The sequence below is a fragment of the Mustela putorius genome, unplaced genomic scaffold (assembly GCF_011764305.1).
Source record: "Mustela putorius furo isolate JIRA1106 unplaced genomic scaffold, ASM1176430v1.1 tig00003976_pilon_pilon_pilon, whole genome shotgun sequence".
Classification (NCBI taxonomy): Eukaryota; Metazoa; Chordata; class Mammalia; order Carnivora; family Mustelidae; genus Mustela; species Mustela putorius.
Window position 1 is genome coordinate 4,890,130 of NW_025422118.1, and position 20,971 is coordinate 4,911,100.

Genomic DNA, 20,971 nt, shown 5'->3' on the forward strand with positions numbered 1-20,971 from the left:
TAAGAGTCTAGATGGTTATAATTTTCACATTAATTCCACAGATTAATCACCGCACAAACATGAACATGTACTTTTCTGGAAAAGATCATAAAGATGCAAAAATATGCCTTTCAGTTCCCTGGGAGACATTTTATACCAGGAAATATTCTTATTCATGCATTGTATTCATTTACAAACAGGCACAGTAAAATCATTAAGTATTCATAAACCAGATGAATGATTCCAAGTTCAGTATTGGAAAAATGAGCTAGATTTTCTACTACGGTCACGTGTCAGCAGCAATCCTAATATAAAAAGGAAAGGGTTAAGAACCTTCCTGTTGAAATCTATTCGTTCAAAGCAATGTTTGCTTTCTGCTATCAGGTATGGCAATTTTTTGACTTTTAAGATTAAGTGATTTATCATGTAAGGAGTTTTTAGATATAATCTTTGGAAGAGAAACAAAAAATTCCTTTCTCTTTAACTCTGGCTCTGGGAATTGTGTTAGATTGCTGTCTTAATTGTTTGCTCATTTTGTATGTAGAAGACAAAGTGTGATCTGAACCTCAGAAGATGTTAGATGCTAAAAACGTACATTATTAATTTTAATGGTCATTTCCCTAAATATAGTTCAAGATCAAATGTTATTAACAGTATATTTTCTTATGTTTCACAGGAAGAGATTATATATCTACCTCCCAGAACTTTAATTTTAAACTCTTGTCAGTATAGAAACAGATTAAAATAAAATGCCTGCGGACAACTTACCAAATTCTCCTCAAGAAAAAGTCCAGATATCTGGTCAAGGTAACAATTTATCAACAAAACAAGGAATATACAGGAAGATGGAGAGGCAGGATGAAGGTGGAAAAGATCATTAAAAAAAAAAAAAAAGATCAATTTAACCTGTCTTTCCAGGAGACACAATCAAACTGAAATAAGCTCAGGGGGCCCCCTTTAAGAGATATGTGTTCCAGGGGCACTTGGATGGTTCAGTCCTTAAGCATTTGCTTTTCGCTTAGGTCATGATCCTGGGGTCCTGGGATGGAGCCCTGCATCAGGCTTCCTGCTGGATGGGAAGCCTGCTTCTCCCTCTCCCACTCCTCCTGCTTGTGTTCCCTCTCTTCCTGTGTCTCATCAAATAAACCAATACAATTTTAAAAGAGGTCTGTTTCTAAAAAGACATTTAAAACAAACAAAAATGTGCTTTTTACTGATTCCTTTAACTCCTGGTACTGCACAAAACAGGTACTACATAAGCATACATTTAAAAATAGTTAATGAATAGGGCACCTGGGTGGCTTAGTTGGTTAAGCATCTGCCTTCAGCTCAGGTCATGATCCCATGATCCCAGGATCCCATGATCCTCAGGACATGATCCCAGGATCAGCAAGAGGCCTGCTTCTCTTGCTCCCTCTGCCTCTCCTCTTGCTTCTGCACCCTTTCTCTGTCAAATAAATACATAAATCTTTAGGGGAAAAAAGGAAATATTTAATGATTAACAGTAATGGGAATGCTTAATTCTCAATATCATCTATAGTATAATTAAAAGGTTTATGTTTTTAAAAACCTGAAACCTAAGTAGTAGTCATTAAAATAATTGATCTGTAGGAATCTTTAAATTTGTTGTTTAAATGATATTTAAAGACAAAGATACCAGAAATTTCTTGCGGTCGTGCCAAACAGATCCAGAACTACAATGTCAGTGCAGAGTATAACATCTAGTAGTGACATAGCTTTATTATTCTCAGAACAGAGCACAGAGGATAGGTTTCCTCATCTGATTGCTGTTGCCTGTATTTCCTTCTTACGTTTAAGTCTCTGTGCCACAACGTTTTTCTTTTTTTAAGTTTTTTGTTTGTTTGTTTGTTTGGTTTTTATTCCTTTGACAGAGATCACAAGTAGAAGGAGAGGCAGGCAGAGGGAGAGGGGGGGGAAGCAGACTCCCTGCTGAGCAGAGAGACGGAACCCCGGGGACTTCATCCCAGGACTCTGAGATCATGACCTGAGCCACCCAGGCGGCCCTCTGTGCCGTAACGTTCTAAGTCATCACCACCAGGCCCCAGGAAATATCACAAAATTTTGCACACTCCCGACAAGGCAGTATACTTTACTGTGTCACACACCTTCTATTGTTTAACATAAATTTCCTAGGATGGGGAGATCTCAGAGGGTTACAGAGAATTTTGACTCTTGTTTCCTCCGCTCATTCTTGCGTGAGCTCTCTCGAGGGCAAATGCCTTCCCATCCCTCGAAGGGAAGGCCTGGCAGTGAGCAGCAGACGGCCCCGGCACGTGACGGGCACGGAGCCCTCTCGGTCCCTAGGGGTCCGGGCTGCAGTCGGCGCTGACGTCCTCCTCCTTACCCACAAGCCTCCGGGCCCGTAGCGCGAGCAGGAAGAAGGCGTGTGGGGCCCGGTGCCCGCCAGGGAGGTCAGCGCTTCCTCACAGCGACTGAGATGCCGCCACGGCTTGCGATTGTGGGGCGGGACGGGGGTGGGGGCGTATCCGGGACACACACCCGAGGCTGAGAGAGACGCTGTCTCCCACGGCTTGGGTCTGAAATTGCTGCCACGGTTTCAGACGCAGACCCATGTGAGATAGGAAGCTCTGACTCTTGACAGCTGTCGGACAGAAGGCAGCCGAGGAGACATACAAAGTGTTCTTCTCTTTCCCGGTCATCTTAGCCCGGCCCTCGTTTGTAGGCTTTTTCTGACGTCTAGGGAGTGTGCAGCAGGGTTACTGTGAGGAGGACCATATGGTGTTTAATATGTGTTGTTAACTGAATAAGTCTCCACACGCACGGACGCAGTTTTGCCTCACAGGCCCAACCTTTAACCTGTCTTTTGGGGGTGTGTGTGTGTGTGTGTGTGTGTGTGTGTGAACTTTCCTTCGTATCATTTCTTCCTGCCTCTGCCTTTATTGCCTGCGGTCTCACTTCTTGTCTAGACTCTCTCGGGCCCCTCCTCTCCGCCCGGCTGACTACCCTCTTCCTCCTTTCGCTCCCCCAACCCCGCCCGCGCCGCAAACCCAGGACTGCATTTCCCAGCAGGCGCCGCGGCTAGCGGCCAATGAGGGACTGAGGATTTGGCGGCGGCGGCGACGGCGGTGGCGGCGGCGCTCCGAGAGCCGGGTGGGGGGGCTTTGTGCGCGGCGGCGGCGACGGCGGCGGGAGCGGGCGGCGGCGGCAGCAGCGGCGGTAGCGGCGGTCAGGACGGAGGCGGAGGCCGAAGGGGACTGTCCGCTGGTTGCTGCGGAGAGGCGTGCGAAGGCCAAGTCGAGCCCCGAGGACCTTGCTGTCCCAGCCCGGCCGCCAGCCACAGCCTTCTCTCTAGCGACAGAAGCTGCGCGGCGACCCCCCATCCTTCCACCGCCCCTGACCACCCCACCTCCCGCAGCCTTCCTCCTCTCAGCTTCACGCCCGGCCCGGCCCGGCCGCGGCCCTTCTCGGTGCCGGCAGCCATGGCAGAGGCGTCCGGCGCGAGGGAAATCTAGCCCGGGGATTTCATGCGGCCTAGCTCGGTTCCGTGTCCTCCCCCCGCGGCCCCGGCGGCTGCCCGCACCTCAGCCCCACTCCGGGCCTCCGTGTCTCTCCTGTGATCGTACTGACACGGCCGGGGGGTTAGAATGGAACAAACTGAAGGTACAGTGAGTGAGTGAGTGAGTGTGTGTGTGTGTGTGTGTGTGTGTGTGTGTGTTGGAAGGAAGAGCTGAGGAGGGAACGACGAGGAGGGGGCGACCTAGGGATGGGTCCCGGGTAGAGAGACCCCAACAGGGATGGGAGGACCAGCGGGTGGTCGGAAAGGCTTCAGGGGGAGCCTAGGAGGTAAAGCAGAGGGCCAGGTAGGGGTTGTGGAGGCGATAGGGAGGTGGGGCAGGGAAGGTAGGATTGGGGTAAGAGATGGAGTGGCGCTGAGCTGGGAATTGGGAGTAGAGGTGGGATGGGGGCGGGGATAGAGATGGAACGGGGGAGGGGCAGGGGAAGAGAAAAAGAGTTAGGTTTGGAGAAGATTAGAGACCTGGGTTTACTGAGAAATAGGTTTGGGGGTGCACTGTGGCAATTAGAAGAGTCTGGGGGAAGGGGGTCGAATTTGATGGAGAAATGGGGGCATCAAGAGATAAACGAGGGAATGGAAGTGGAGGAAAAGGTGGATTTGGAAAAGGGATAAGAAATTGTTGAGACAGGATGCATAGGAAGATCGGAAATGGACTCAGGAAACTGGAAGACCTAGGATTGGTATAGGGAAGGAAATTAGCTGAATGTTGAGAAGGATGAGAACTATCCACCAGGCATCACAGAGTGGGTGGAAAAGAAGGGGAAGGGGGTTGTTAAAGGAAGAGAAAGCCTTTTGTTCCAGTATTTCTGTGTATTCTGGGCCTTTTCTTTCAAGGCTAGTGAATATAGAAGCTAGTGGTTATGGTGTTGTGATTGTTGTGAAATGGGGAGGTGTGGGTTTTACTGCTTTGAGGGAGGAGGAGATGTGTTAGTGTTATGGTAGCAAGACAGTAGAGACATGGCCATAATTTGCTGGTTTTGCTAAGGGAGTGAAGACTGTTCAGATTTAAAGGGGGTAGGGGCAGCCATGTTTGCTGCCAGGCACTGCAGTGTAAATAAATTCCTTCTTTCCGACATCAGTGTGAATCTGGAAGGGGCCTGTTCATATTGTTAACCCCCTTTCTTTCTATTCATAAACCCTACCCATACATCTTGTGGTAATTTAATATTATTCATAACCACCAAAGGAGGTAGTGATGTTTTCCATCTTGTGTGTTTTGCTGCTCCCCCCACCCCCTTTCCCTCTTCCTCTGGTTGCAAACAAGGCATGCTAATGAGCTGCAGTGTAATATTAACCCTTTTTATAAAGTGGAAACTATATTTTTACTAGCTGAAGGAATCATTACTATCATATTTCAAATGTGATAATGAAAAGCCTTAACTACTGAAAATTCATTTGTTTTAGAAGCTTCAGAAGCAGTCAACATGTTTTCTGAAATTCTTTACATAAACAAGGAAATTGCATTGGTTATTTTTCTTGGGCTTGTGCTCTTGGCAAAGCATCGTGTGGGGGTGAGAAGGGGTAGAAAGATCTGCTCGTGGTAGATTATGTGCTTGCTGTATTTTGAATGTTGGAAAATCAGAAATATATGTATTTTAAAATACTGTTTTTGGTAGTTCACGCTTATAGGTGATGGGTGTGTTAAGAAGTGTTTTCTTTTTTTATGCACTCTCTGTCCTCCATCCCTTCTTTTGCTTTCATGTGTCTAGCTCTCAGTACAGTCTCCAAATGCTAGTTCAGCACAGTGGAGTGATCTATGAAGTAGGCATGCAGTTCTTAGAGCCTCAGTGAGGTGCCAGTTTTTGGTTTTTTGGTTTCTTTGTTTTTGGTGGGAACTTCAGGTTACTCTGAGGAAAGCTACAGTAACTCTTTAATGTATCAAAATGTAACTCTTAGGTAATTTGAAATGGTTACTGTTCTAAAGGCTTAAATCCTGACAAACTTAACAGTAGATAAATTAAGTGTAGCCTATTTTCTTTTCATATTGAAAGAGATTAAATGTGTGTGTGTGTGTGTGTGTGTGTGTGACCTTTTGTTTTTGTTTTATACTTGTAATTGGGGTGATCCAAACTTTAACCTGTCATGTTGATTTTGAAACTGTTGTCTAATACCAGAAAGTCCTGTTAAAATTGTGCTATGATGGACTCAAACCAGTTGTACTACATATTGATTTAACCTGTCCCTGCAACATCCTTTCAGTTGTTATAAAGAAGTTTAGGATGTGTTCTTGGTGTGTTAGAAAAATGAAATTGAATATTGTTAGAGTAGTACTTTGTGAGGGTATTTGCTAATTTGAAGGCTAGGTTTACAACTTGGAGTATTTTGGTTTGATGATACTCAGTCTGCATCTTTAAGAATTTGGTGAGGAGAAGTTTCACTCAAAAATGCCTTTCAATATGCTTTTTGGCATTTATAGAGATTTTTCATGTTTATGTCTTCCACTCAATTGACATGTTATTTATAATTAATTGGCAAATTGTGTGCATGAACTATCAGTGCCATAAATTTTTAGGAAAATAAGAAATTATGGTATATTAAAATAAGAAAAAGCTCATGTTGGAAGCTTCAATTACTTAAGAAAAAAAGTGTATTCCTGTGTAATCAGTGGTCAAGATCAGGGTCTCCTGCCTTGCTATAACTATTCTGGCTCCTTGAATGGGTATCTATATAATGAAGAAGGCTATTCTAGTTAGATGATAATTATTAAAACCCAGACTTTGCTCCTATTACTGTGTCCATCAGCACACTTGCTACCTGCGATAGCTTTAAAAAAAAAACATTTTAATAAATACGCTCTCTCTTATTGTAATCAGATTGATTGAATTTTGGGTAAAGGAAATTGGTTGCCTTTGAGATTGGTCATCATCGAGTGGAATGTCAAGTCTATTCTGTTTCTGGAGTTTATAGTATTTATAATAATCATAGCAAAGCTGCTAATAGTCATCTTCTTACAGTGTGCTATGCTGAGTGTTTCACGTGTATGATTTCCTTTTTATCCTTCCATTGTAGTTGTATGAGGTTACTACTATTAACTCCCTTTATAGGTGGAGAAATTGAGGTTGAGTAACTCAACACCACACAGATGGTAACTAGCCAAGTCAGTATTTGAACCCAGGTCTTTCTATTTATAGAACCTGGCTCTGCAGAACTTTTCATTTCTTTAAAAAAAATGTGTGAAGATAATATATGTTCATTATTTAATTTTTTTTCAAATATTATAAAAGGCTAAGAGGTAGAGGGGAAAATAGTTAACATCCTGTTTCCCCCTGATAACCATTTTGAAGTTTCTTCTGAGTTTTCCTAAAAAATATCTATACATACATATGCAGATCTGTCTTCAAATGCATACAAATTGGGTCATACAGTCTGCATATTGCTTTTGTGATTTAAAGGCTACCTGGGACAGCCTTTTAAATGAGCACATATTGATCTACAACATTTTTTTTTAAAGAGTCATATAGTGTTCCTTTGTTTGGAATATTGATTAACATCAGGATGTTAACAGATTTTTTGCTGTTTTGATTAATATAGCGGGTCTTGAATTAAGTCTCTAACAGCCCATTTAAATGGAGGAGATACCGTCCAACTACTTGATTTTATAAGAGAGAAAACAGAGGCCTAAGGAAGTTAAGTTGTTTAAGGCTTTGGTAACAGACCTGTTACCTGGGTCTTTATAACACACTACATTATTTCATCATTATGAAGGTATTTGAGCTTTCTGTAGAAGCTCAAGGTGAGGGAGAATATTCAAGGTTAGGCACGTTTAGCATAATGAGTGCAAGGGGATTAAGTTTCAGTGAGGCACAGGATCTTGTTTGGCGTTTTTCATACTTGTTCACCATATTGTACATATAGTATATGCACAGAATATTTTTGCATACGTAAATGAACCTTATACAAGTATCTTATACAAGTATTTATACAAGTATAAAGTTTGTGCTTTGAATAATGAAATGGTTTTGGCAGAATTTTTTTCTGTTTTAATAAAATTATCAATGAAATAAGGTAACAATGAAATGAAAAAAATAAGAGGTCCATCATGGTCGTGGAAAGAAACTTGGAAAGAAAATTGAGGCACTGTTAAGTTTTTTAAAATGAGCTAAAAAATAGCTCATTGAAAACAAGTTTTAAAAGATCTTAGCAGGCACCACCGATTATTTTTAATTATTGTTGTCTATCAGGAAGAAAACAAGTTACCATGGATACTTATTCATTGGGTTCTTTTGAAACAAAGTCTGTTTTAGACACTTAAAAAATTAAAGTCATAAAAGCCTTAAGAAGATTTAGAATTTGGTATCTATAAAATCTGTTTCCTGGTGCAGTGGTGTTTTTAGTTTTACTTAAAAAAAAAATAGAGTCTGTTATTTTTTGAAAGAACAACTGAAATGATTTATTGCTTTGTTAATAAACATGTCCAGCTTTTGAGTTTTTAAATGAATGGTGACCTTCTTTCTGAAGGCTAATGTTTTTATAAATGTTAATAAAGGTAAATTTAGGAAATTGATTATACTACAACTACCTATACTACAACTACCTAACACATTTTTAAAAAGCTTACAGGGTTTTCATTTTGGTTTTTATTGTTGACTTTACTGAGTACTTAATAAGTACTTTCAAACACTTCTGTATTATGTTGTACCTGCACAGTGTGGCATAAAAACTAAAAGACATATTTAAAATTTTGTGAATTTAGAGAATGTTCAGTTTTTACTAGATGGATATGTGTTGTTACTCCTAAAGTACATCAGCCCATCGATGAGATTTGAATTTGAAAAGCTCTTTGAAAAATGATTCTTGGCTGTTAAATTTTTTAAGATGTGGATCTGTGTCATCATTGACTGATCTACAATGATAGCTCTTATTTCTTACCAGGTTCCCTTTTTTCCATGTAGATTTAGAGCTATATTGAGAAAGTGAATAGGACAATGAAAACTTTTTATATAAGAATATGAATTCTGTATAGATGATATATAAATATAAATAAATAGATACATTTATCTAATAATACCTTGCACTTACTACATTTTCTGAGATGTTTGATTGCATTCTTACACAGTAACTTGACTTTGTTTTAAAATGTGAAGTTGGAAAGCACAAGAATTATTTAACCCAAATTTAAAGATGGAGAAATTGAGATTTCAGGAAATCCTCAGGCCAAATAGATTGACATGTTAAGTAGAATAAGGTTTTCAGATTTTTGTCTGATTACTTAAAAAAAACTTTTTCAGGGGTGCCTGGCAGGTGGTCAGTAGAGCACGTGACTCTTAATCTTGGGGTTGTGAGTTCAAACCCCACATTAAGGTTGGAGCTTATTTAAAAACTTTTTTTTTAGAAATATGTATGTTTTTTAACTTTTTTTTCCATAGCCTGCATTATCCTTCTTTTAATAAACATTAAATAACAATAAAGTATTTTTCTACCATAGAGCATACTTTTTAAATTTTGGTATAATGTGTGAACATCTTAAAATATAGAAGTAGATATTTTAAATTTAAGAAATATGTATCCTTCTGATTTTGTAAGTAAAACTAAACTTAGTTTATTAAATTAATTTGAAGTTAAGAAGTCTTATATGGAGGCTTGCTTTTACTTAATGGCATTTTAGCTGTGGTAAAGATAGTATTGTATCTGTTGAGTCTTGTATTACTAGTACCTCTTAACTGTAGAGTCTTAAGAATAACTGCATTTAAAAACACACCCAAAACACCTTAAAAAAGAAACATTTTGAAACTTTTAAGTTGTGAAATATTCCATATAAAGAAAAAAAAGCATAAAACTAAGTGTACAGTATAAGCAAATAATTAGAAAGTAAACAGGGGCGCCTGGGTCACTCAGTGGGTTAAATCCTCTGCCTTCAGCTCAGGTCATGATCCCAGGGTCCTAGGATCAAGCCCTGAGTCTCAGGCTCTCTGCTCCACAGGGAGCCTGCTTCCTCCCCTCTCTCTCTCTGCCTGCCTCTCTGCCTACTTGTGATCTCTCTCTCTCTTTCAAATAAATAAAATCTTTAAAAAAAAAAATTAGGAAGTAAACATCATATAGTCACCGCCTAGGTAATAAATCCTTTAAGGAAAGCTACAGAAACCACCTCATTGCTTTAGCTGGTATTACCTTGGTGGTAGTCAGGGTTTCAGGGTAACAATATGCTGAAAGTAACCTGAAAAATTAACCCATGAGGGGTCAGGAAATGTAAAAACTGAATCATCAGTTTTTGTTATTATCAAAAGTGTTATCTAGATAATTTAAAAAACTGTTTCCTAGCAGTGTAGTCATTTAGTGATTTGAAATCTTAGTGCTATATTAATGAATGTGAAACAAAATAACACTAAATTCTGTAAGAATCATTCCATTTTATACAAAGTGTTGTTTTTTCAGAGTTCATCTCTGTTGCAGTTTTTGGTAGAATTTAATGACTAGTTTTAGATTGACACGCAGATTCTAGCAATGACTTTTGCCTAGAAAATATCCAATTTGCCTATATATTAATATTCAAACTTAAGTTATCTTATTTTATAAAAACTACTTTGACTCTCTTGCTTTCACATTAATGTAACCATTCAAGAAGTATTAACCTGAGAAGTAATCAGTAGTGACAATCTATTTTGACACTTCATCCTTGATGCCTCTTGCTTCTTACCCTTTCTGTATTTTGTCTAGGTGAATCAAGTTTTTTTTTTTTAACTGGAGAAACTTAACTTTATTTTGCTTCCGTCTTACTAGACTGTTTTCTTATATGTTCAGTAGGGTTAAATGTTCGTTTTTGAGGAATTTGATAGCAGAAAAATTTGAATTTTTTTCCTTTCTACCTGACAAATACAGTCTATTTGCATAACATTCTGCAGTGTGGTTTTGAAAAAGACATTTTTACAACTCATTTATGTACATAAATTAAAGCCTTTATTTGGTTATTGTAATCTTGTCACTTTAAGCTCTTTGTTTCTTTTATGATTTCTGCAGGATCCAAATACATTGGAACATAGTATTTCATATTGATTGTAATGAGAAACTCCTTTTTTTTTTTTAAAGATTTTATTTATTTATTTGAGAGACAGAGATCACAACTAGGCAGAGAGAGAGGAGGAAGCAGGCTCCCTGCTGAGCAGAGAGCTCAGATTCGATCCCAGGATCCTGGGATCATGACCTCAGCCAAAGGCAAAGGCTTTAACCCACTGAGCCACCCAGGCGCCCTGATGGGAAACTTCTCGCTTTGCTTTACCATGCCCTTGAATTCCTTTCTATAATGCAGTAGAATGTTGTTCTTTTTTATTCTAGCTCATTTTTCCCCTAGCAAAGATGAAAAATATTTATTTTAGATTTTGAAATGAACATACATGTTGCATTTTCCTAGAGGTGGAAGCAAACATGATTTAAAATACTTTTTTTTTAAAAAAGATTTTATTTATTTATTTGACAGACAGAGATCACAAATAGGCAGAGAGGCAGGCAGAGAGAGAGAGAGAGAGAGAGAGAGAGGAAGAAGCAGGCTCCCTGCGGAGCAGAGAACCTGATGTGGGGCTCCATCCCAGGACCCTGGGATCATGACCTGAGCTTCCGAAGGCAGAGGCTTTAACCCAGGTGCCCCTTAAAATACTTTTTTAAACCTAACTTAGGTAATTTGGCTTTGTGTATGAAGTAGAATTGATATGCTTTTGGCCAACTCATGGTTTTTGTGTTATCATCTGTAAAATTAAACATGGATCATTAGGGGTGCCTGGGTGGCTCAGTCGTTAAGCATCTGCCTTTGGCTCAGGTCATGATCCCGGAGTCCTGGGATCGAGCCCCGCATTGGGCTCTCTGCTCCTCGGGAAGCCTGCTTCTCCCTCTCCTACTCTCCCTGCTTGTGTTCTCTCTGTCGCTGTGTCTCTCTCTGTCAAATAAATAAACTCTTAAAAAAAAAATGGATCATTAGAATTTGTTTATTGGGGATAGAAGTAGATACAGTTTTAAGGTATTGAGGTTAATGTATTAATTAAAGCATTGCACACATATACATACATGCACACACACATAATATTCCTAAGAAATGCTGATGGCCCTTTTAGTTTTTACTTTTTAATGGAAAATTTGTACTTTTCAAAGTGGCTACTAGTTTAAAAATAACATTTATTGTGCTTAATTTATGAAAGGATTGTTTATTATAGAGAAATTGAAAACCAGTAAATAGAGAAAAGATTAAGATTACTTGAAAGCCTGCCAACTGGAAGTAGGTATTAAGATTTCTATATGTTTCCAGTGTTTTTTTCTTACACATCTATGTATTTTTTAACAAACTGGAATTATACATTAATATTATTTTGTAACATTCTTTATTGTGAAAGTAATTTTTTTGAGAACGTGACTTTTTAAAAAGATTTATTTATTTGATAGAGACACAGAAAGGTAACACAGCAGGGGGAGTGGGCAAGGGAGAAGCAGGCTTCCTACTGAGCAGGGAGCCGGGTGTGAGGCTTGATCCCAGGACCCTGGGCTCATGACCTGGCTGAAAGCAGACACTTAATGAATGAGCCACCCAGGCACCCTCTAACTAAGAATGTGTTTTTTAAAAAATTCACATATAATTTTGTTGTATGGGTGTGCCATATCTGTTTACCATTTTTCTGTTGATGGTATTTTAGGCACTTAGCAAGTTTTGGATATTATGATTTGATGAACATCCTTATACATTAAAAAAATAAAAAACTGTATGACTATCATTATTTCATTACAATAAATTCCTAGAAGTAGAATTACATAACAGATACGAACATTTCAGAGGTTCTTAAAAAAATTTATTTTGAGAGAGAAAGCACGCATGTTTGTGAACACACACCTGTGGGTGAGAACGGGGGGAGGGGCAGAGGGAGAGAGTTTCAACTAGACTGTGAGCACAGAGCCCATGTGAGCTTGCTCTGACAACCCTGAGATTATGATCTGAACCCAAACCAAGAGTCTTTGACGCTTAACTGACTGAGCCACCCAGGTATTTTTTAAAATACTTTTATATATATATATATATATATATATATATAAGTATATATATATATATATTTAACATTTATTTATTTAATTTATATCTATTTATTTTTATTAACATATAATGTATCATTTGTTTCAGGGGTACGGGTCTGTGATTCATCATCAGTCTTACACAATTCATAGCACTCACCATAGCACATACCCTCCCCAATGTCCATAACCCAGCCCCCCATCCCTACCCCTGCACTCCCCAGCAACCTTCAGTTTGTTTCCTGAGATTAAGAATCTCTTATGGTTTGTCTCCCTCCCCAGTCCAATCTTATTTCATTTTTTCCCTCCCTACCCCACCACGATCCCCCACATATGATAATTGTGTTTCTCTGATTGACTTATTTTGCTTAGCATAACAACCTCTAGTTCCATCCACTACATTGCAAATGGCAAGTTTTTTTTTTTTAATGGTTGCATTGTATATTCCATTGTATATCTATATCACATCTTCTTTATCCATTCATCTGTCCATGGACATCTAGGGTCTTTCCATAGTTGGGCTATTGTGGACATTGCTGCTATAAACATTTGGGTGCACGTTCCTCTTCGGATTACTACATTTGTATCTTTAGGGTAAATACCCAGTAGTGTGATTGCTGGGTCATAGGGTAGGTCTATTTTCAACTTTTTGAGGAGTTTCCATACTGTTTTACAGAGTGGCTGCACCAGCTTGCATTCCTACCAACAGTGTAGGAGGGTTCCCCTTTCTCTGCATCCTCACCATCATTTGTCATTTCCTGACTTGTTAATTTTAGGCATTCTGACTGTTGTGAGGTGGTATCTCACTGTGGTTTTGATTTGTATTTCCCTGATGCCGAGTGATGTTGAGCACTTTTTCTGTGTCTGTTGGCCATTTGGATGTCTTTGCAGAAGTGTCTGTTCATGTCTTCTGCCCATTTCTTGATTGGATTATTTGTTCTTTGGGTGTTGAGTTTGATAAGTTCTTTATAGATTTTGGATATTAGCCCTTTATCTCATATGTCATTTGCAAATATCTTCTCCCATTCTGTTGGTTGTCTTTTGGTTTTGTTGACTGTGCAAAAGCTTTTGATCTTGATCAAGTCCCAATAGTTCACTTTTGCCCTTACTTCCCTTGTCTTTGGCAATGTTTCTAGGAAGAAGTTGCTGTGGCTGAGGTCGAAGAGGTTGCTGTCTGTGTTTTCCTCGAGGATTTTGATGGATTCCTGTCTCACATTGAGGTCTTTCATCCAATTAGAGTCCATTTTTGTGTGTGGTGTAAGGAGATAGTCCAGTTCCATTCTTCTGCACGTGGCTGTCCAATTTTCCCAACACCATTTGTTGAAGAGACTGTCTTTTTTCCATTGGACATTCTTTCCTGCTTTGTCAAAGATTAGTTAACCATAGAGTGGAGGGTCCATTTCTCAGTTCCCTATTCTGTGTCATTGACCTGTGTATCTGTTTTTCTGCCAGTACCGTACTATCTTTTTTATTACAGCTTTGTAATAGAGCTTGAAGTCTGGAATTGTGATGCTGCCAACTGTGGTTTTCTTTTTCAACATTCCTCTGGCTATTCAGGGTCTTTTCTGGTTCCATATAAATTTTAGGATTATTTGTTCCACTTCTTTAAAAAATATTGATGGTATTTTGATAGGGATTGTGTTAAAAGTGTAGATTGCTTTAGGTAGCATAGACATTTTCATATTCTTCCAATCCATGAGCATAGAATATTTTTCCATTTCTTTGTGTCTTCCTCAATTTCTTTCATGAGTACTTTATAGTTTTCTGAGTACAGATTCTTTGCCTCTTTGGTTAGGTTTATTCCTAGGTATTGTATGGTTTTGGGTGCAATTATAAATGGGATTGACTCCTTAATTTCTCTTTCTTTTGTCTTGTTGTTGGTATATAGAAATGCAACTGATTTGTGTGCATTGATTTTATATCCTGATACTTTACTGAATTCCTGGACAAGTTCTAGCAGTTTTGGAGTGGAGTCTTTCGGGTTTTCCACAAAAGTATCATATCATCTGCAAAGAGTGAGAGTGACTTCTGTGCTGATTCAGATGCTTTTGTTTCTTTTTGGTATCTGATTGCTGAGGTGAAGACCAAGTGGCATTTGTTACTGGGCTGCAAGGTTGGTTCAACATCCACAAATCAATCAGTGTGATACAATATATTAATAAAAGAAAGAACAAGAACCATAGGATACTTTCAATAGATACTAAAAAAAAAGCATTTGACCAGTACAACATTTCTTGATCAAAACTCTTCACAGTGGGGCGCCTGGGTGGCTCAGTGGATTAAGCTGCTGCCTTCAGCTCAGGTCATGATCTCAGTGTCCTGGGATCGAGCCCCGCATCGGGCTCTTTGCTCAGTGGGGACCCTGCTTCTCTCTCTCTCTCTCTGCCCGACTCTCTGCCTACTTGTGATTTTTCTCTGTCAAATAAATAAATAAAATCTTTAAAAAAAATAAAACTCTTCACAGCGTAGGGATAGAGGATATATACTTCAGTATCATAAAAGCCATATATGAAAAACCCACAGCAAATATCATTTTTAGTAGGGAAAAACTGAGAGCTTTTCCCCTAAGGTCAGGAACACAGCAGGGCTGTTCACTATCACCACTGCTATTCAACATAGTACTAAAATAAGTTTTGTTTAGAAATAATTCACATACCATGTAATTCACCCATTTAAAGTATATAGTGTACTGTTTTTTAGTATATTGGTAGAATTGTACAACCATCACCACAGTTAAAATTAAATTTTTTTTTTTTTTTAAAGATTTATTTGAGAGGGAGAGAATCAGGGGAGGAGCAGAGAGAGAGAATCTCCAAGCAGACTCCCTGCTGAGCGCAGAGCCCCACACAGGGCTTGATCTCATGACTGTGATTATCATGACCTTAGCCAAAACCTAGAGTTCAGACACTCAGTGGACTGAGCTACCCAGACGCCCCTTACCACAATTAATTTTAGAATATTTCCAGAAAATTTTGAGTCAACTTAAACATGCAGCAGTGTCAGAAAACTTTGTTAAATATTTGATTTTTAAAGTGTAGTACAAATATACAATAACTCAGTTGCTTGTGTGATACAGTTTTTCTTTGTAATCATTAGCATTTATTTTTTAAATTTTATTTCCAGCTTTATTGAGATATAATTGAAATATGCTCCACATCTATTTATGAGTGAGTTTAGAAAGTCACTGATGAAAAGAAGATGCTCATATTTCCTTTGTTAAGAAAACCTGACATTGGGGCACCTGGGTGGCTCAGTGGGTTAAGCCTCTGCCTTTGGCTCAGGTCATCGTCTCAGGGTCCTGGGATCAAGTTCCACATTGGGCTCTCTGCTCGGTGGGGAGCCTGCTTCTCCCTCTCTCTTTGCCTGCCTCTCTGCCTACTTGTGATCTCTGTTTGTCAAATAAATAAAATCTTAAAAAGAAAAAAAACCTGACATGCAAAGTTTCTTCATATTTAAGAAACTAAGTATGTGGCAGATTTTTTTAAATTATAAAATCATTCTCCTGTCCAGTCAAGATGGCTTTATTGAAAGAGGTTTTATGTACTTTAAAATGTTTCTTTTCATTTATATTTTATTTAGAAGCATTTTATCTTTGAAAATGTCTATAGAAAGTGTGTTCTATACCTATGTATTTAATGGTAACAAACTTGTTATCTTATAGGAACTATTTTTTTCTTATTGAGAGGTTTGCTTTGCACTGACCTTCACCCTGAAAGTTGTTCTGTCATTCTGTTTGCTTTAAGTCATTTAACAAAACATCTTTTTTTTTTTTTTTTTCCTCCCAGCTCAGTGGGCAGTGGAGTGTAGGGCAAGAATCAAGGAGACCTATTCCCATCCTAACAACAAAGGCTCAGTGTTATCATCTCTGGAGATGAAAATGACTGCTTTTTGGAATTACAGGGATGCAAAGCAGAATTGTTAGAATGTACCTGGAACTGTACTAGCATATAGGTGATAACTAATGACTTTTTTTAATATAAGAAAAATATTTGCAAAATGAACTAGCTGTTAGTCACATGTTTAATGGATGAAGACATTAACTTAGTTGGCCTACGTTTTTCTTTCACAGAAATTAACAGTTGAATGGTGACTAATATTTGAACAGAATCTTTTCATGGGTTATATGAGTGTTTCCCAGTTGTAAGAATTCGTGCTGGTGCAAGTATGAACATGAAGTTAACTTTCCAGTCCAAATTTACTTCCACTATTGTTATTACAACAGCATAATGGCTATAGCTTCACCAACGCTTAGTGTTCTGATTAAGCAAATAGGTGATAGTATAAAATTTGAGTGTATTCTATGAAGTGACTTATGTTCTTTTATTGCTTATTTTCAAGATGAAATGTTGAATACAGTTGGTCATTAGGTATTAAAGTGATAATCCTGATGAACCAAAAACTTGTCTTTAGAGGAAAGATAAACTTAGTAAATTCTGATTTTAGATATTACAATAAATCACTTAGAATTTTAAAAACTATGTATCATTTCTGTGATACATTCTTTTTTTGCCTTGCTGTGGGAAATGGAGAATACAGGGGTGCCTGGTTGGCTCAGTGGGTTAAGCCACTGCCTTCGGCTCAGGTCATGATCCCAGGGTCCTGGGATCGAGTCCCACATCAGGCACTCTGCTCAGCGGGGAGCCTGCTTCCTCCTCTCTCTCTCTGCCTGCCTCTGTGCCTACTTGTGATCTCTCTCTTTGTCAAATAAATAAATAAATTCTAAAAAAAAAAAAAAAAAAAGAAATGGAGAATACAAGGTAAAAGAAAGTAAAGTTTGAACATTTGCATTATTTTAAGAACTAACCTCAAGAAACTACTGTACCATAACTTAGAAGTTTGTTGGTGAAAGAGATAGGAAGATACATGGATCAGCTTGTTAGTTTACTAGATTTCATGGTGAATGGAACAAAATGATTGATAGGAGTTAATTAGTTTGAGTAATTTTCACTGTGAGCCAGTACCCTTGATGTAAGGTATAGAAAAATAATTTAAATTTTCTTCAAGTGGTAATTACTGTGTCTGTTTTTGCCGGGTGTGGTCAAGAACAAAGTGAAGACAGTTGAGGTTAAACCAAGTAGATAAGGGAAACAGGGTATATTACTAGTAAGTTTTGTATTGATACAAGGCAGTTCAGTAGTACTGTGGTTTAGTCAGGAAAAAATAAGAACTACAAAGCAACCTAAAACATCCTATAATAAATCATAGTCAAATGAAATTTGTATAGTTGTATTTAGTGATACACTGTCTAGTTCACTGAAATATAATATAGGGTTGTGTGATTTGTTTGTATTTCATTCATTGTGTTCATTTCATGCAGGTCACTTCCTAATACAGGATATTTTAATATCCTTAACTGTCATCCACACAGTTTTCATGGAAAAATTTTTTTTTAAAAGATTTTATTATTTATTTGTCAGAGAGAGAGAGAGAGAGAGAGCGAGCGCACAAGCAGGCTCCCTGCTCAGCAAGGAGCGCAATATGGGCCTCAATCCCAGGACTCTGGGATCAGACCCGAGCCGAAGGCAGCAGCTTAACCAACTGAGCCACTCAGGCGTCCCTTTCATGGAAAATTTTTAAGTGAAAATTTCAAAAATATTTGGGGCAACACTAGAGTTAAACAGATTGTGAGGTAGTACAGTTATGCTTTTAAAAACAGTGTTGCTCTTTTATTAGTAGTATAGACTCAGAAATTTTATTTTTTTTATTATTTTTTTATTTGACAGACAGAGATCACAAGTAGGCAGAGAGGCAGGTAGAGAGAGAGAGGGAAGCAGGTTCCCTGCTGAGCAGAGAGCCCGATGCGGGGCTTGATCCTAGGACCTTGGGATCATGATCTGAGCCAAAGGCAGAGGCTTTAACCCACTGAGTCACCCAGGCGCCCCAGACTCAGAAAAATTAAAAAATAAAAGTGTGCCACTTGTCTAACACACCTTGATTACTTAGAGGATTTTGTAGAAGGAAATAGAGTGGTGCTGGTCTTACCCTCTACAATTTTATTTGTTTATGTAAATAAATATTGGTTGTGAATTTCATATAATTGTTTGCTCTTTCAGATAACATCTAGGGGTGCCTGCTGGCTCAGTTGGAAGAGCATGTGACTCTTGATCTCGGATTGTGAGTTTGAGCCCCACATTGGGTGTAGAGATTATTTAAAAATAAAATCTACTTTAAAAAAGAAGATGGGAGAATGCAGGGTGGATCAGTCAGTTAACCATCTGACTCTTGGTCTCAGCTCAGGTCTTAGTCTCCGCGTTGTGAGTTCAAGCCCTGTGTTGCGTTCTGTGCTAGATGTGGAACCTACTTACAAAAATAAAACAAAACAAATAACATCTTTATGTAATATTAATATGGTATATAAGACCTTAAAGTTAAGTTTTTTAAACCATATATATTCTTGTCAGAATGAAAATCCTAAACATACATCTATTTATTGATAAGTAGGAGGAATCACAGCCCAGTTTCCCATTGTTAAGGATCATGTCAGTTATCCAAATCACCTGATTTAACCTCTATTAATGAGCTATACACAGAAGTCTAAAGATGTTGTATATCCTTTCAGAGTTCAGCAGCTAAGTTAAAGGTAGAATCAGAACTAAAATTCAAGTCTCATTACTGAAAGACCAATGGAAGAATACATTTTTGTTCATCCCCAGATTTATCTGAGTCTTATTCTGGTATATAAATCTGATTACTAAACCTCCTGTGACTTCTTTCTGGCTTCACAGTACTATACACCCATTCCTTTAAAAAGTTTATGGTGAACCTTATTTTTTATAAGCTCTTTTGGAATGGTACTGTTTAGTTCAAATTTGAAAAATAATTTACATCAGCACTGCCCAATAGAATTTTTTGCAGTGATAAAAATGCTGTATCTGTGTGTTTAATATGGCAGCCACTAGCACATATTGAATTGGATACTTGGAATGTGGCTAGTGTATCTGAGCATAAAATTTTTAATTTTATTTAATTTTTACTTATTTAAAATTAAGTAGTCACATTTGGCCAGCACAGATTTAGATATATATTTTTAAGATTTATTTTTTTGTTTTAGAGACAGAGAGAGAGTGAGGGTAGAGGAGAGAATCTCAAGTAGACTCCCAGCTGAGCTCAGAGCCCAACACGGAGCCAGATCTCATGACCCTGAGATCATGACCTGAGCTGAAATCAAGAGTCGATGCTTGACTGAGTGAGCCACCCAACCATCCCGAGATTTGACTTTCTTTTCTTTTCTTTTTTTTTTTTTTTGAGCGGGCATGAGCTGGGAGTGGGGACGGTGTGCAGAGGGAGAGGGACAAACAAACTCCCTGCTGAGGGGAGCCCAATGTAGGGCTTGATCCAGGACCCTGAGAACATGACCTGAGCTGAATGAAGTCAGACACTTAATCAGCTAAGCCACCTAGGTGCCCCATTCCTAGACAGTCCTAATAAAGGAAAGAATTAAGTAGATTTTTCACATTCTTATGATTACTGTATTTCTGTGTTTTTGTGGGGTTGGGTTTTAAAATCTCATTTTTCCAAAATACGGTCTTAGTGAAGAAATCCAGTCAGAGAAAACAACTTAGTAATAATAGCTATTTGAAAGCTATTTCGAAAAATTCAGAACCGAATAATTTCATTTCAGTAGTATTTTGGAATATTAAAGTTTAATAATATTTAAAGCTTAAACTTTTCATGTTACATGGAATACTTGACTAAACTATTATTTAAATCTTTTTACTATAGCCATAGCTCAGAAGCCTCTGAAACAAACAGAAATTGAAAGGAAATAAAAGATATACCTAATGATCACCTCTTTACTTACCCTCTTCAAATCTTTATATATGACTAATTCCCGGATTTGAATCTGTGAATCCTATTTATACCATCTAGCCCCCCAGTCATTGCATCCTATTACCCTACTTTATTACTTATATAGCTTATCACTATGTGAAATTTTCTTGCTTATTTAAGCTCCATGAGACCAGAATCTTACTTCCTTTGATTTCCCAGGACCTGGAACAGGGTCTGGCATATATTTGGTGTTCAGTAATGAACCATGTCACAAAAAGGATTCTGTGCAGAATGAGATATATATCTGGAATAACATGCCACGTGAAATGTGGAAATCAGCAAGGTGAGCCTTAGCTTTTGATTACCTTAGCGACATTGGTGTGGATAATTAAAGTGATTAGTTTAGAATGATTTTGTATAGAAATGTTTCTCTGGGGACTCTTATTTTAAAGCCAAACTTTAGTCCAGACATACATATATGTACTAAATAAATCCCATCCACATAAAGCATCAGAGGGTTGACAAAGTAGAGGGGAAAAGAGAAAAATTTCCATAGTCAGTTTTTGAATGTCGAGAATCATTTCCTAACCTTTTAGAGATTAAGGGGTTTACTGAAAGTCATTTGTATACCATTGGTTTGGAATGGTAGGAAAACCATTCCAGCAGAACCGCCTATTTCTGATT

General features: G+C 38.3%; 1 protein-coding gene across 1 annotated transcript in view; it reads left to right on the plus strand.

The window, feature by feature from the left end:
* The first annotated feature begins 3,511 nt into the window (after positions 1 to 3,511).
* Positions 3,512 to 20,971, plus strand: part of NSD3 (nuclear receptor binding SET domain protein 3) — a 121,330-nt gene continuing 103,870 nt past the window's right edge. Inside the window, exon 1 of the mRNA XM_004758222.3 lies at positions 3,512 to 3,621. The gene's annotated coding sequence lies outside the window, so the exon portion shown is untranslated. The remainder of the gene's footprint in view (positions 3,622 to 20,971) is intronic.